At 39.9% G+C, this 12,268-nt stretch overlaps 1 protein-coding gene across 2 annotated transcripts in view; it reads left to right on the top strand.

The window, feature by feature from the left end:
• Nucleotides 1-12,268, top strand: part of Cradd (CASP2 and RIPK1 domain containing adaptor with death domain) — a 208,436-nt gene that overhangs the window by 15,821 nt on the left and 180,347 nt on the right. The window contains exons 1-2 of one of the 2 annotated variants that reach the window (XM_048358277.1): nucleotides 3,097-3,574; nucleotides 10,529-10,535. The exons of the other annotated variant lie outside the window; for it this stretch is intronic. The gene's annotated coding sequence lies outside the window, so the exon portion shown is untranslated. Of the gene's footprint in view, nucleotides 1-3,096; nucleotides 3,575-10,528; nucleotides 10,536-12,268 lie in introns of those variants that run through there. 2 annotated transcript variants of the gene reach the window in all.

The raw sequence follows: 12,268 nt of genomic DNA, 5'->3' as shown, positions 1-12,268 counted from the left end.
AAATAAAGGAACTTCAGTTTTGAGGGTTGTTAATAGCACCTTCTTTGAGTGCCAGAGCTGAGAAGTTTGACAAAGTACTGGATTGTTAACATGGACTTTCTACAAAAATAAGCAAGTACTTGGATTTTTTCCAATACAAGAAAATACTATTTTAGCTACTGGCAACAGACTGGCCCCCACACACTTAGAAACAGCACTCTCCCCCTGCCCCTCCTTGTATTTTAGTTAACATTTCTCAATCTGGTAACTAGAGACTATAGAAGGTTGAACCTTGAGGTTTGATTGCTGTTTACTGTTCTTGCTGCTTTTTTTTTGTTTTTTTTTTTTTCAGAGGCAGAGAGACAAGAGGGGTTGGGAGAAACCGATTATTAAGTAGTTTGCTTCCAAAACAATGCCTTCTAATCACAAACCTTTTTTATACATTTAGTTTCACAAATACTTGAAGAACAAAAGAGATTGTTATGAAGAAATGAGAGAGATTTACCTGCTAAGGCAAGGAGTTACTTTTTCTTTAAATTTTCTGGCTGCTTCAAAAACACCCTGCAGCTGGGTAACAAGTTTTTGCTTGTTGGCAGAGCAGTTTTAAGTCTGGAATACTGTTGGAGCAAAGTGACGATTAAAAAAATAACAAAACAACAACACAACATAACAACTGCTTTTCTGAACTATGTCTCAATGTTTAAGGAAGTCAGTTGTTTTTTAATCTAGAAGAACTATATAAACCTACAGACAGACCTTCAAAAGTCTTGACAGAGTTAGCAGGGTAAAGAAAGCTTCGGAAGGGAGAACTTTCCTGCTTACCAAAACGAGTTCCAAACCCCAGGCTCAGCGTGAGACTGGGAAGCAGAGTGACTTGACCTTGATTTACATACACAGGAGCCCAAGTGCTCTTGCCTAGCCCTGAGTAGCTATTTCTAGGAACTAGTTAAGGGAGAATGCAAAAGATAGTTTTGAAGTGTGTGTGTGTGTGTGCGCGCGCGCGTGTGTGTGCCAGAGGTAGAATCCCATTTATGATTTCTGTTTTGTTTTGTCTTTTCTCTTTTACTGGGAGCCTTGTGGATTAACAGGGTGAGGTTTTGTGTCCAGGACGCCATAGGCTGTGTAGAAGAGAGAAGGGATCCCGAGCCCCTGGCCCAGAACAAAAGTTTGTTTACTCTGACGAAGTGCTAAGCCCACCTCCAGGGTCTTAGTAAAGCAGTGGATGACTGACAGATTGTCCCATTAGATGCATATGACACTGAGGCATCTTGTTGCAAGGCTAATGGGTTAACCTGGTGAGGTGGTCTTCGTTATCCTGTAGTTCACCAGAATATGCCCAGGTACCATGACTTCTTCCATCCATTGTCTCCTAATGTAGCATCGACATCTGTTAGTTTCTATCTAGTGGCTCAACTATTTTAAAAGTAATAATACTCAAGATTAAATTAAAAAAAATCTAGCTAGGTCAGAATTCTAGTAAAACAGAACAATACTGCTAATTCCCTTCCCTTACCCCATTCTTCAGGGCTACCCATTTTTAAAAATTATTATTATTATTTCAGAAAGTATTAGCCCAATACAAGCACCAACTTTAATTGGATTTTTAAAGTATGCAAAATAATAATATGCATGCATTCTGTTCTGTAAACTTACTCTTTTAAATATTTGGAATCTCTGCATGCTAATAGGTTTTCATATCTTTAGAGTAACATAAAACCCTTCCTTGCTCTTTCTACCAGCTACATGATATTCCATGGAATGAATGCCCCATGACAGTTGGGCTCAGTTCCCTACCAGTGGACTTATGGGTCATCCCCAGTGTTCTGTCCCCTCCCACATAATGTCCTGCAGAGCTCTGCCAATGGCTACTAGGTGCTGTGGGAACCTAGAGGTTGAATGGCTTCCTAGCAGTGGAATTTAGAGGTCAAAGGGTATGTGCATTTAACATCTTCAAAGGTATTTCCAAACCACATTCCAAATGCTATTTCAAACTTTAATCAGTTATTACCTTTCCATGTGTAAACATCACTGGGGGATTCTTTAAAATACTGTTAATTTTTAAGCAAAACGATTTGCATTGAGATCCAAGTGTTTTCTTTATTTGCTAATTGAATGCCCTCAGAGTTCAAATCTCTATTCCAGAAAGGGTATCTCTGGAGTTTGTTATTAAGAGCTCTGTCAGGGCCTTTAGAATTAGGAAGAAGCCTGCTTGGAGGTAGCAGCCTTCAGTCTTATCCTGCTAGGATCAGAGCTAAACCTGGCCATGCCACTTGGACTGGCCTCAGAAACTCCAGGGGACAGTCAGAAACACATCATCTCATCATGTATACAAGCATCTTCAAATGAGCTCTGTTCAAGAAAACCTTGATTAAACACAACTATGCTGAAAGTGTCTCCTTTTCCAGTTCTGTGTCATCCTTGCTGCCTCTCCCTTTATTTTAATTTTCTCTCCCTTTACCTTTCCTTTCCCCTTCCCTCTCGCTTCTTCTCTTCTCTCTCTCTCTCTCTGTCTCTCTGTCTCTCTCTCTCTCTCTCTCTCTTTCTCTCTCTCTCTCTCTCTCTCAGCTGTCTTTTCTTCTCCATTTCCATCTCAGGTCCTCTGTACCACCTCCTGGTGCCAGCCAGTTCAACAGTTCTAGAAACAACAATATTGATTTCTGACAACATAGACGTCCGTCTGCAAAGCAGATTCACTTTGCTTGTGGATTTTCCCACTGTTATCTGACCCTATAGTTAGATTTTTCCATAGAGGATTATTTAATCTATTTAAAGCATTCTACCAACACAGAAACATTTCATCTTATTAATTTTTCTAGTTAAAACCGATTGCAAATGAAACCCAATACTAAGATATAAATCACTAAAAAAAAAAAAAACCCAAACAAAACCAAAACCCATATGTCTCCATTTGCTATATTAAATTGCTTTATAAATAATCAAAGTAGCACCCTGAATTACCTTATAGATGATAGCCATTTTGGGGGTGGGGACAGTACAAGACTTTGAAAGTATTTTATTTTCCAAATGACCTGCCTCTATGGCAAGTAGTCCTTTTTAAAAGTATTGCGTCCTTACCCTCAACGTTCATTTTTAAGACACAGTCACATCAGAAGAATATACTTCTCATTTTAGGTCTGATCTTAGAGAGAGTGGTTTTGTCAGCTCAGGGCAGAGGTGGAGGACTTAAAGGAAATAAATCAACAGGCGTAGGATGCCTGTCCCATCAAAGCTGTCAGTTTTAAACCAGTGTTTCCTGTATGGACTGGAAGCCAACAGGAAGAGAGAAGGTGAAATAATGTTGTCTGTGGCATTTTCCTAAACCAAGTGTCCTTCCTAAAGGGCAGGAAGCACCTGGGGTATTGTCTGTTTGCGAAATCTGGAAAGAAATTGTTTTTGAAATAAGAGAAAAATAAATTGATTTTCAAGTTCCAGTGCCTTTCATGTTTTCACACACATAACTTTTTTTTCTTCAGTCATCTGGTTTCTGATAATAACGGCTTCAAATTAGTAAGGTATTTACATTGAAGCCAAATGTTGGGAATATTGCAATGGGACACCGTGACTGGATAGTTTAGCTTGAACTCTGAGTCTCCTTGTGCTCCTGTGAGTGGAATTGACTTTCAGAATTTCAGTACTTTCATTTTTACAGCTCTTCGAAGATTCTGTAAAAAAAAAAAAAAAAAAGAAAAAAGAAAAAGGTTAAAAGTGAAACAAAAATGTTTCTTAACTATTAAAATTTCTACTGCCTAGCTTTTTTAGTTTGTTTAAGTAAGACTTTAGAAGATATTCTTTCCCCCATGAATCCTTTTATAATTATTTTCATTACATTCATCATATTTTATTATGTTTATTTACTTCAGTTAATTGATTTATTCTTAGGTGGAGGTTTTTTCCATGTAGCCCAGGCTGGCTTTGAATTCATAATCCTGCTGCCTTAGCCTTCCCTATCTAAATGCTGGGGTTATAGTCATAAAACACTGTACCCGGCTCCAGTGTATCCTTTAAGAAATGACCAGTAGGCTTCATTGAATTTTTCTCATCTTTTTTTTTTTTATAAGAGGAGATAGTCTAGCTCCTTCTATTATTGTTCTTTATTTCCGTAGTCATACTTTGTTCTTTTTGCCCTGGGCGGGGGGAGTTTATGAAGTTAGCTTGTTAGAGAATCCTACTGTTCTACAGCTGGTAACATGAATATATATTTCCCCAAGTTATTAGAATCTTAACCAGCTCTTAAGCAGTGACAGTTAAAGGAAAGCTTTGTGCTTCTGTGTTTTTGATCTCTGTGTTCTAAATAAGAATTAAATAAGAAAAGAGTGCTTATGTAACTGCTACTTGAAGCAAGTTTCACTACATTTTGTTCATGTGTCAAGTTGAATAAGCCAGCTAGCTAATACAGGGGACCGATTCTTTCTGTCAGCAATACTTCGAAAGTAGGATTTATTAAGACTTCTTTTATTGCCTTGGCTTTATTACTTTTTGCAAAAATACGTGATGGGTATTATGCTTAGATTTACTAGGGTCCTTAAAATCTTGTTGGAAATGAAACAAGCTCTTCCTGTCATATGCATTGCCTGTTTAAGTGCATTTGTGAGTGGGATGGTTTTGCTTTTGGAAACTTAACGCATTACTGAAAATAAAACATGCCCCACTTTTTCTTTTCACAGTAGTCATTTATTTCACTGGTTCTAAGCCAGTAGTTAACTTTGGGAAAATGCTTGACATATTTTAACTAATTTTGTGATATAGTTAATAAAGGAAGTTGCATTTTCACACACACCCCCACTTTAGAAACCTGATTTATATATTCTTAAAGGTTATGTGGTAGATTCCATCACTCTAAATTCAACTGAAAGATCAATTCTTCCTACAGTTCTTGGTGGTTCACATTTCAGAATGTAAAGTGGGCTTGTTGTCAACTTTAACATACCTTTTGAGAAAGAAATGGAGTGTCATATTTCTTGCCTCTGTGTGTGTGAGAGAGAGAGCGAGAGCGAAAGAGAGAGAGAAGAGAGAGAGAGAGAGAGAGAGAGAGAGAGAGAGAGAGAGAGAGAGAGAAAGCTTGCACTTGTGCCCATGCGCCCCCCTTCAACTGGAATGCTTTTCTTTGGCCAACTGAAAGTAGAGCCTGCTCCTCTTTCAGATTAAATCTGGTTTCACTGGTTTTAAATTCAGTTGGTTCATGACCAAAAGAGAAGTGTCTCCTTTTTTCTTTCTTTCTTTTTAATTTTAAATTTGCAGTCTTTAGTCTTGCTGTAATCTTTGGAAGTTCCAAGAACACAGCTATTTTTGACTTTGTGTTTGGGTTACCTAACAGAGTCTACATTCTTCTGGCATTTAACTTGTGATTGTACCTTATTGTACTTTGAAGGATTGCACAAACAAAATGAGCACTTTTATTTTATTCTACGTTATTTTTTTACATATGGATATGGCTCAAACTCTTCTGACCCTAGTTACTCAGGAGGCTGAGATTTGAGGATCAAATTTCAAAGTCAACCCAGGCAGGAAAGTCCATGAAACTCTGATCTTCAATTAGCAAAAAGTGTGAAGTGGAGCTATGACTGAGCCAAGAAAAAATAAAAAATAAAAAAGCTCAGGGACAGCTCCCAGGCCCTGAGATCAAGGTTCCTGCCAGTTGTAGTGTGTGAGTGCGCACACACACAGTCACAGACACAGACACAGAAAAATAATGGAGTACACAGCCAATTGTAATGATTTTACAGAGTTGGTTGGTCTCTCCCTCCACTTCCCAGAATCTTCCAGCATACAAACCTGCTTCTGCAATTTCACTGTGTTGTACACAGAGGGTTCTTGAGAAAATAATGGGCATATTTACATTCATTTCACAGGTACAAGGCAAAGCTGTTTCTCAGTGTTTCATGGGCAGAGATGGATGTCTAGTGCTTTACATACATCATTTGATTTCATCCCCACAGCTTCAGGTCTGGCATAGAATCACATTGTCTGCTTTTTTCACATGAGGAAAAGGAGACTCAAAGAAGGCTGAAGTCGAAAGCCAGCTCTTCATTGCATGATAGGGTTGGGATTTGCAATGAGCTCATTGATTTAATATCTGATTTAATCTTTAAGATCTGGGATCTTAACTGATGATGTGCACTTTGAGTTATTGACTATGCTATGGGGTCCTTAGAAAAGGCCCTCAAGAGATATTGGCCTACATGTTTGCTGACGACTGCTCAGGTAACCTGTAGGCCCTATAAGTCCATATACCACATACTTTTCTCCTGAGAGACCTTGCTTATCTCGTCTGTGCAATAGCAGTATTATTTGAGGTAGACTCATCTCTCCTTTACACACACACACACACACACACACACACACGTGGTGGTACTAGGATTTGAACTCAATGCCTTGCATTTCCTAGGCAGGTGTTCTGCCACTTGAGCCTCACCCCAGCTCTTTTTAGCATTTAGTTGTTTTTCAGATAGAGTTTCACATTTATGCCTAGAGTTGGCCTCAGACCTGTGGCCTCCCTATAGTTGAGATCACAAACCCTCTCCATCAAACCCAGTTTATTGATGGAAATGGATTCTCAAATAGAGATTTCAAATCAGGATCCTCTCAATCACTGCCTCCTGAGTAGCTGGGATTACAAGTGTGAGCCATCACATCTGGCCTTATCTTTTGTTGTTGTTGTTGTTGTTGGTTGTGGGGCTTGAACTCAAGCTTGGACACTGTCCCTGAGCTCTTTTGCTCAAGGCTCCTGCTCTACCACATTGAGCCACAGCTCCACTTCCGGAGATAAGAGTCCCATGGGAACTTTTCTGCCTGAGATGGCTTTGAACTGCAGTCCACAGATCTCAGCCTCCTGAGTAGCTAAGGACTACAGGCATGAGCCACCAGAGCCTGGCTTTTATTTTTTAATTTGAAATAATTGTAGATCTCCCTAGGAAAGGATGAAACTATTACAGCGAGGGCCTGTATTCCCTTCACCTAGTTTCCCCCAGTGGCTACATTTTATCTAACAGGCACAAGAAAACCACAACCTAAACATTGGTGCAGTGTGTGTACAGATAATTCTGTGCCATTTTACCATCTGCAGATCAGTGTGGCTGCTACTGAAATCAGGACAGAGGAAGATGAACACAAAGAGCAAACTATGTTATTCCATCCTCATCTCTTCTTCTCCCTCTCTCTCTATTCACTAAGTAGCCCATGCTGTGATCTTCTTGCCTTAGCCTCCTGACTGCATGAACTACGACACCGGGCTTCAAATTTCTCTTTAGAAAAGTAATTGTCGTTTTTATTATGAAATACCTCAATGAGTAGAAGAGAGCCTCAGAAAACTGCTGCTTCCAGACTAGGAGGCACATGCAAACTATATGATTTTACTACATAGGAGGACTGGGGCTGGAAAGATTGATTTGGTGCCATGCACCATGAATTCTATATATGGGAAGATTGTGATATAGAAAAAGGTGCAAAACAACTTCATTAAAAAAAAAAAAAAAAAAAAGAAAGAAAGGGCTGGGGATATGGCCTAGTGGCAAGAGTGCTTGCCTCGTATACATGAGGCCCTGGATTCAATTCCCCAGCACCACATATACAGAAAATGGCCAGAAGGGGCGCTGTGGCTCAAGTGGCAGAGTGCTAGCCTTGAGCAAAAAGAAGCCAGGGACAGTGCTCAGGCCCTGAGTCCAAGCCCCAGGACTGGCCAAAAAAAAAGAAAAAAGAAAAAGGAAATGCCTCATTCAGAGGAGTGCAGTGAGGTGTCTAAGTTTAAGCCCTAGTATTGACCCCAAAATAAAAGACTTTGTTTACATTGTCTTATCATTCGAAATTTACTTACAGTGATACTTTTTGGTAAAATTAATTAAATATATGAATTAATACACTGCTTGGGATTGAACTCAAGGCTTCTCTGTTGATAGGCAAGCATGTCTTTTGGTTTTTAGTTTGTTTTTCAGAGAAAATGTCCTGCTAACTCTTCCTGGGTAGCTTTGGACTACCATATTTTACCTCTGCCTCCGGAGTAGCCGAGATTACATTGTACACTACCACACCCACCAAGTTCATTCATTCCAATTGCTATCGATATTCCAGTCTGTAAATGTACCAGATTTTAAAAATTTATTCATTCTCTTGTTAGCAGATGTTAACAATGCATCTTGCTTTTTGCTCCTATGTATAATTCTACCCAAAGCATCTTGATATGTGGATTCCTGTGGATGGGTAAGATTTTCTGGAATATATATCTAGCAATAGAATTGCTGGTTCTTTTCAATATACTTTATCAAGTTGTCCAGATGGTCCAGAAGTCTTCTCTGAGGAGGTTGTTCTAATTTATAGTCCCTAATTGTATATGAGGCGTTTCATTCTCCTCATTCTCAACAGTTAGAATATGCTTTTTGGATTGGGAATGTGGCCTAGTGGTAGAGTGCTTGCCTAGCATGCATGAAGCCCTGGGTTTGATTCCTCAGCACCACATATGCAGAAAAAGCCAGAAGTGGCGCTGTGGCTCAAGTGGAAGAGTGCTAACCTTGACTAAAAAGAAGCCAGGGACAGTGGTCAGGCCCTGAGTCCATGCCCCAGGACTGGCAAAAAAATTTTTAAAAAATATGCTTTTAACCAGTGACAGACTGACAGATTTCACATCACATGTTCTTGGTTAAATATGCAATCCTGATTGCTAATTACTATGGTTTTTGTCCTTTTAGATTTATTTTTTTGAGAATTCCTTGTTTCTGTCTTGGGTCTATTTTCTTGTGGAGCTGGTTTTATTTTTCTATTTTTTGTTTTGTTTTGTTATTACCGTTGTGGTATAATATAGTCTGGCTAACAACCCTTCATTGCATTTTATGCATTGATGTATACATTGTAAAAATCTTTGGTATAGTTTATATACTGAAATGTTTTCTTTTAGCTTGCCCTTTTACTTTTTTCTTTTCCATTTCTGGGTGATCAGATCCAAGACTTTGTGCCTAGAACAAGCTAAGTATGCACTTTACCACTAAGCCACATTGCCAGCCATATCTTTTAACTTTTTAAAATGAGAGTTCACCATACTCATATGTACCAATCTTGTTCACATTATGTGTTATCCTACTCAAAGTTATTGGGTTGACCTAGAAAATAAATTTGTGTGTTCAGGTGTGGTGGTATCCACTTGTCACTGTCTAAAAATGGCAGAGTTAAAAGCAGTAGACTATACCTGAAAAACAAACCAAAGAAAAATAAAGGTTAGGAGCATGACTCAAGTGGTAGAGCAAACACAAGGCTCTGAGTTCAAATGCAAGTACTGCCAAAATAATTTTTTTTTTTTTTTTGCCAGTCCTGGGCCTTGGACTCAAGGCCTGAGCACTGTCCCTGGCTTCTTCCCACTCAAGGCTAGCACTCTACCACCTGAACCACAGCGCCCCTTCTGGCCGTTTTCCATATATGTGGTGCTGGGGAATCGAACCGGGAGCTTCATGTGTAGGAGGCAAGCACTCTTGCCACTAGGCCATATTCCCAGCCCCAAAATAAAAATTTAAAAAAGGAAAGAAAAAAAGAAGAGAAAGAATTGAGGTTAAGTAAGTTTTTTTTTTCTTTTTCCAGTGGAAAAATAAACTGACCCAGTGGCATTTACTGAGTAGTCTTATCCTTTCCTTACTGTTTTTCATTGTTAGTTTGGTCATCAAGTTTTTTCATAGGGCTATGTCTGCTTATGGTCTGTGGCTTTGTTTTGCTGTGCTGTTGTATTTCTCTATCTCTACATCAGTGCTGTTCCTTTATAATCTAATAAGTCTTGTTAGCTAGTGTGATGAATTGTCTTGGTTCTTGTGTGTGATTTTGGTCATTTGGTCTGTTCTTCTTCAATGTTTAAGACTGACTTGTCAAAGGACACAGATTTAATTGCAACTGCAGTTTATTTACAGATTATCTGGAAAGGAGTGCCACATTGGAGATTCTTCACCTCATACATGAATCCAATATATCCTTCAGTTACTTCGTAGTTTCATGTGCTTCAGTTAAATTCTCCCCATAATGAGCTTGGTTCTTCATTATCTCTATTTATAAAGTCCATAAAGTTTTTGTTGTGTTTGCTAATGGAATCCCTTTGAAAAGTATACCTTTTGTTAGTTTCTTATTGGTATATGAGAACATAATTGGTTTTTGGTTATTCATTTGTATCTATCAACCTTGATAAACTCTTAACTAAGTGTAAAATTGTTTGTATGAGTTTTTAGATTACAAAGATGCTGGGGGGGTGGGCTGGGAATATGGCCTAGTGGCAAGAGTGCTTGCCTCCTACACATGAAGTTCTCAGTTCGATTCCCCAGCACCACATATATGGAAAACGGCCAGAAGGGGCGCTGTGGCTCAGGTGGCAGAGTGCTAGCCTTGAGCGGGAAGAAGCCAGGGATGGCATGCTCAGGCCCTGAGTGCAAGGCCCAGGACTGGCCAAAACAAAAACAAAAACAAAAACAAAAAAAAAAAAGATGCTGGGGGAAGGGAAGTCAGGGAAGAGAGTAGATGAATGAAGAGAGGAAGAATGCAGTCATAATATTTGTTTCACATCCAGTGAAATTAAGAAAATTGAGTGAAGGGGCTGGGTTGAAAGAGGGGGAGAAGGATGAAAGGAGTAATAATCAAGATGCATTATACTTAAAAACTGATCTTCTGGACAGTGACAATTTTATATAACTACTTGAAATATGAAAATATAATTTAAAAAACATATACATATGGGTACAGGTGGTTCACACTTATAATCATAGCTATTCAGGAGTCTGAGATTTGAGGATCACAGTTCAGAGGCAGCCCAAGCAGGCAAATTCAAGAGTCTCTTATCTCCAGTTAACCAGCAAAAAGCCAGAAGTGAAGATATGGTTCAAGTGTTAGAGTGCCATCCAGCACTTACTGCCACAGTACCAGCATATATACACACAAATGTTTGGTTATATTGCTGGAAATAATACAGTCTTTTCAAAGATACTTTTTTTGGTCAGTCATGGGGCTTAAACTCATGGCTTTGGCACTGTTCCTGAGCTCTTTTGCTCAAGGCTAGTGCTCTACCACTTTGAGCCACAGCTCCTCTTCTGGTTTTCTGGTGATTAACTGGAGATAAGAGTCTCACAGACTTTGCTGCCTGAGTTGGCTTTGAACTTCGATCCTCAGATGTCAGCTTCCTGAGTAGCTAGGATTGTAAGTATGAGCTACCAGTGCCTGGCAAAGATAGTTATTTTTAAGACCCTTCAGAATCTTTATTTCTTCCAACTTCCTACTCCCTTCCCTATTGATTTTAGTAGGAAATTTACACAAACATTTTCACAATCAAAATTTGAGTCATGAAGAGATTCAACCCTCTTTGTCACTTGCTGATGAACATTGGCTCAATAGTCATAGACAGTATGTGACTTTTCTCAGACATATATTATAGCATTCAAGGTATGGGCCAAAGAAGAAATGAGAAAAAGGCAACTGTCACTCCTTGGCATTGGTGGCACACACACACACACGCACACACACCCCATACATAGGCATACATGAATAGAAGTACATACTGGTGTTAAAAGGTATGCTTCTTAGCTGGTGCTGGTGGTTCATGCCTGTAATCCTAGCTGGTGTTGGTGGCTCACGCCTGTAATCCTAGCTACTTCAGAGGCTGAGATCTGAGAATCCCCATTCAAATCCAGCCTGGGCAGGAAAGTCTGTGGCACTCATATATCTAATTAACCACCAGAAAAACTGGAAGTGGCACTAGGGCTCAACATGGTAGAGAGGTAGCCTTGAGCAAAAGAGCTCAGGGATAGTATGCAGGCCCTGAGTTCAAGCCTATGACCACCAGCACCACCACCACTACCACCACCACCACCAACAAAAAGGCATACTTGTTACAAACTACAGACCATGAAATGAATGCATGTTCTAATTCAGGTCGAGAGGGGTGTCAGGTGAGAGGCCCTGGGGGATATTACTTCAGAGGAAGAGCATCTCCTTTGATAGGCCTTCTGGCTGAAGACTTGCCTTCCTGGGAGCATGGTCAGGTAGTCTGCAGAAGGGTTTAGGCAGAGTGCTGCTGCACCACTCAGCTCCCAGGATGGAGAGGGGGCGTTCTCTGCTGCCTGCTGGAGTCCATGGACATGCTTCCCTGATTCCCTCCAGCTGCCAGTGCTGAACTCACAACTTGGCCAGTTGTCCCCCGCCATCTTGGCAGTGTTTTGTGTGAAACAGAAAAGGCAAAGGCAGCTTCTGTTGCCCAGACTTCTTGAAGGCTCTGGCTCATTGCATCTGGTGGGTCTGCTTTTTTTGGGAGGAGGGGGTGTTGTGCAAACCTCCCTGGAAT

The sequence above is a fragment of the Perognathus longimembris genome, chromosome 1 (assembly GCF_023159225.1).
Source record: "Perognathus longimembris pacificus isolate PPM17 chromosome 1, ASM2315922v1, whole genome shotgun sequence".
In the NCBI taxonomy this organism is placed as follows: Eukaryota; Metazoa; Chordata; class Mammalia; order Rodentia; family Heteromyidae; genus Perognathus; species Perognathus longimembris.
The sequence above is the reverse complement of the archived record's forward strand: the minus strand, read 5'-3'. Positions and strand labels throughout refer to the sequence as shown.